The 4,473-nt window shown below is 35.6% G+C and overlaps 1 long non-coding RNA gene across 1 annotated transcript; it reads left to right on the top strand.

Annotated features, from left to right (window-relative positions):
- The first annotated feature begins 1,026 nt into the window (after positions 1 to 1,026).
- LOC121738044 lies at positions 1,027 to 3,293 on the top strand. The gene is made up of 2 exons (XR_006037222.1): positions 1,027 to 1,496; positions 3,182 to 3,293. It is a non-coding gene; the product is annotated as an uncharacterized LOC121738044 (long non-coding RNA).
- Positions 3,294 to 4,473: the final 1,180 nt, after the last annotated feature.

Below are 4,473 nucleotides of genomic sequence, written 5' to 3'. Positions count from 1 at the left end.
GCTCTTACCTCTAATCCAGTCTTTCCCAAAGTGGGCGATAACGCCCCACTGTGGGCGCTGAAGTTTGGGGGTGATGTATTTCATCGGGATGCATTTTAAATTGAAACAAAGGGGGTGCTAAATTATAATTTTCTCTCAATGTGGGCAGTAGACAAAATAAGTTTGGGCTCAAACTTTCAGCTTTTATAAAATAACGAAAGTCTGTCGCTGGCTTTTGGGCTATTATAAAATACTGCGATCTTTCTTAAAATCCTGTTTCAAACAAAACGTAACCGGTTTTGACGAGTTAATATAACTGAATCAATCCGGTTCAAAGCGGTTCTACATATAAAGTGTCGTGATATCAGCCCGATCCCTCTTTACGGTGATTGGTTCGCGAAATACGATTAGATACAGCTTTAGTAGTTGGTCCTCCGAGCAGGATTTAAAAATCATATATTTATTTAATATTTGAAGATGTGAGTGGATGAAGTGTATAACTAACATTTGATAACAAAAGGGGATATGTATTATTTATTATTATTGATTTATTTTATTTAACTTACCTTCTTCATCATCTGGCTGAGATGTCTGGGTACACACGAAACTAACTTTTTTTGACGCGAAATCATTTTCCATGTCCCAAGGAACGATCATTTAAAATTATAATTTAACCACTTCATTTTCTCACGTCTTCAATTATAATAAGGTAAGACAAGTAAGACAGATTTTTTTAATTTTTAAAATAATATCACAGAATATATATTAGTATAATATTAATATGAAGATGTTTTTACCATCTGATACCATTTACGAAAACTTTTACTTTTTTTTAAATAAAATTTGATAAAAAATTACGCAACATTTTAAACGTGATTTACTTAAAAACAAATTGAGTGTTTAATTTACTTTAAAGAAAATTTAATAAAACTATAATTAAAAAGGTGGATAATTGAAAATTATCGATAATTTTTCGCACTAATGTGTGAATCAAATAGTGTTAATGTTGACATGATTTATGAAGTTTTTATTAATTATCAGCAAATGAGAAAATATTTCACACCATGATTCTAAATGTTAAAAACTTGACTTCTATTATTAGTAGCAGTTTGAAATTGTTAGAAATATGACGAGAATGCAATGCATTTTGGTTCTATTCCTACTTTTCGCTGCTGTTCAAAGTGCTGAAGCATTAACGAAAATTATTGATCACTTGGAAAAAAATTATCCAAGAGTAAAAACTCGTGTTAAAAATGTCATAGATACTGGAGTTTCAAGAGGCAAAAAGTACGGCGAAATAGGAAATAACATACAATCAATTATAGACATATTGGAACGAAACATGAACGACTTCATGTCGAGAAGAAAGAAGAAAGTAAAAAATAACACAAAGAGCAGAAAAAACTACAACGGAAAAATTACAACCAGAGACGAATTGGGCTATGATAGAGAAAACGGTCGGCCCGTAGGAAGATTCGTGTTTTAATCAATCCTGAAATTTATACAAATATTAGCAGGTCAGAGTTCATTTTATAACTAACTAGCGATCCGCCCCGGCTTATCGGGGCGGCCCGGATCACTACATATTATAAAACAAAGTCGCTTTTTCAGGGTTCCGTAGTCAACAAGGAACCCTTATAGTTTCGGTCTGTCCGTCCGTCTGTCTGTCCGCGGTTTTGCTCAGAGAAACGTACAAAGCTGTAATTGGGCACGAATGCACATATTAATGATGCCGACAAAACGGTACATGAAAGCTTAAAAAAATATGGTGCCTTCCCTACAAAATATCAAGCGGGGATGAATATTTTTTTTGCATCCACCCCATCGTGTGGGTTATCGTTGGATAGGTTTTTTAAAAATATTATGAGTATTCATATATCATTTTTCGGTATAGGGATCCGTTAGAGAAATATTAAGTTTTAAAGTCAAAAAAATCGTTAGAGTCGAGTGTCCCTCCTTCTACCAGCTTAAGGGGTTGCTTCTGGAAATGAGACAAAATTCTCGGGAGTAGGAAATATGCTGAATTTAAAAAGAAAACTATCACGGCTAAGAAAACTTCACAAGATTTTGAGTTATAGTCGATCAACTAAAAAAAATGTATTCGGCGAAAAGGAACTTTAAGTTCAAATTCTTTTGAACGTAACTGAGATGATGTTGTTAGTAGTGTAAAACACGTCATTCCGCTAACGTACGTTCCGCTAACAATGCAAACGCAGGCTGAATCCTATGAGATTTATCAAAACAATAAGGATTAATGCCGTATTAGTTAAAATCGCTTCGAAAATTAGCCATTATTTGTAGTAAAAAGTAAATGACAAAAAAATGTTATTGTGGGATAATATCTATATATCTATCGACGCTTCACACCACGTCGGTCTGGCCCCGTGGTAAGTACCTGAAGCACTTGTGTTACAGGTACCAGACAACGGATATATATTTAATACTTTTTATACTTACTATACATATATTTAAGATTTTTTATTATATGATACACATATTTAATACACATCCATGACCCAGGAACTTTGAAAAACTTTTTGTTCCGTCGGCGGGATTCGAACCGGCTACCTCCGGCTTGAGCTACCAACGCGCTCACCACTAAGCCACAGAGGTCATCTAATAATCAAAATTTATAATCAAAAAGATATCCATAAAAGATAGACATATAGTTACCATCGGACTTTATGTCTATCTTTTATGGATATCTTTTTTGATTATAAATTTTTAGATCTTTTCATTGTGTACAATACTTAGTACATTATTCTGATAAGTCTCGTAGGGTTCAGCCTGCGTTTGCAATGTAAGCGGAACAATATGTAATTATTTACGACATCATGTTAGAAACCCCAAAAATAACAGAAACCCCAAAAATAACAGTATTTTTCCACTATTTAATGAATGTTATTATACTTATAAACCTTCCTCTCTAATCACTCTATCTATTAAAGAAAACCGCATCAAAATCCGTTGCGTAGTTTTAAAGATTAAAGGGAACAAAGGGACATGGGGGAAAAAGCGACTTTGTTTTATAATATGTATATCTAAGCTGTCGCATTTCTGTTTGACAAGACATTTAACCACTCGACCAAAATACGTAGATCCACTATCTGCTTATGAATCAACTTCCCTGATACCTAGTTGGAGACCTAATAAGGATTTAAAATTACCTTCAGTGTGAACTGCACAAACACATTTTTTGCAGGTATGTTTTAATCAACAGCGATCACCGTGGTTAAAAATACTTCTGTGATGATTTGTTCCGGGTTTTTCAGATTACAAATAAATTAAACTGCTAATAAATATCCTTTGCCGTATTATAATGTTTTTCAATCAACAAAACATACAGCTGAATACTAGCCCGGCCGCACATTGTCCGAAATTTCTGATCAGAAACAGTTGAACGTCCGCGCTGTCTCTTACATTTTGTACTGAGCCGAGTGAGCTCGAACTCGCCGGAAGGATATTTCGGATAGTGTGCGGGGTGGCGGTCCGGCGAAATTCAACTGTTTCTGATCAGAATTCGGACAATGTGCGGCCGGGCTTAAACTCCTTCCTTTTTTTGAAAACATTCTGCGGGGACGTCATTTACTTCATTTTTGAACCAATCCATAGGTCATACTTATTAGTTACTAGCTGTTGCCCGCGACTTCGTCCGCGTGGACTTCAGTTTATAAAGCGCGATGTCAACAAAATTGGTGTCAAAAGCTTTTATAAAAAAACCCTGGTACCCCTTAAATCAATACAGCATTTATACGTGGGAGAGCCATGCTTCGGCACGAATGGGCCGGCTCGACCGGAGAAATACCACGTTCTCACAGAAAACCGGCGTGAAACAGCGCTTGCGCTGTGTTTCGCCGAGTGAGTGAGTTTACCGGAGGCCCCATCCCCTACCCTATTCCCTTCCCTACCCTCCCCTATTCCCTTCCCATCCTTACCTTCCCCTATTACCCTGTTCCCTCTTAAAAGGCCGGCAACGCACTTGCAGCTCTTCTGATGCTGCGAGTGTCCATGGGCGACGGAAGTTGCTTTCCATCAGGTTACCCGTTAGCTCGTTTGCCCCCTTATTTCATAAAAAATAAAAAATAAAAATACAGCAGCGTTGCTAAAATGGTAACATTTAGCAATTCCTCTCAATCAATTTAGCAAATGAATTGTCAAAACTGTCAAACTGACAAATATTAAATCAGTACAAAAATACAGAAATGAATTGCATGCAGAATTGCATTTTGCGATTTTAAAAAAATTAATCATATTATGATTCATATCATGATTCTTCAAAGCGACCATTTTAGCCCCGCTGTGCAGTGTGCACACAATAAGTATTTCATTTTTTTATATTAAACTTTATATTTTATGCCATATTTTAAAGCTTATTTAGCCCCCCAATTACACAACTTTACCCATAAACTATTTATCATTGATAGGTTTAAGGTTACGTTACTGCACAGATAAAGTACTGAGTTATTTAATACCGTAGAATAGATATAACAATTG

This window comes from Aricia agestis, chromosome 22, assembly GCF_905147365.1.
Source record: "Aricia agestis chromosome 22, ilAriAges1.1, whole genome shotgun sequence".
NCBI lineage: Eukaryota > Metazoa > Arthropoda > Insecta > Lepidoptera > Lycaenidae > Aricia > Aricia agestis.
Note: the sequence above shows the minus strand (reverse complement) of the source record. Positions and strands in the feature narration are given on the sequence as shown.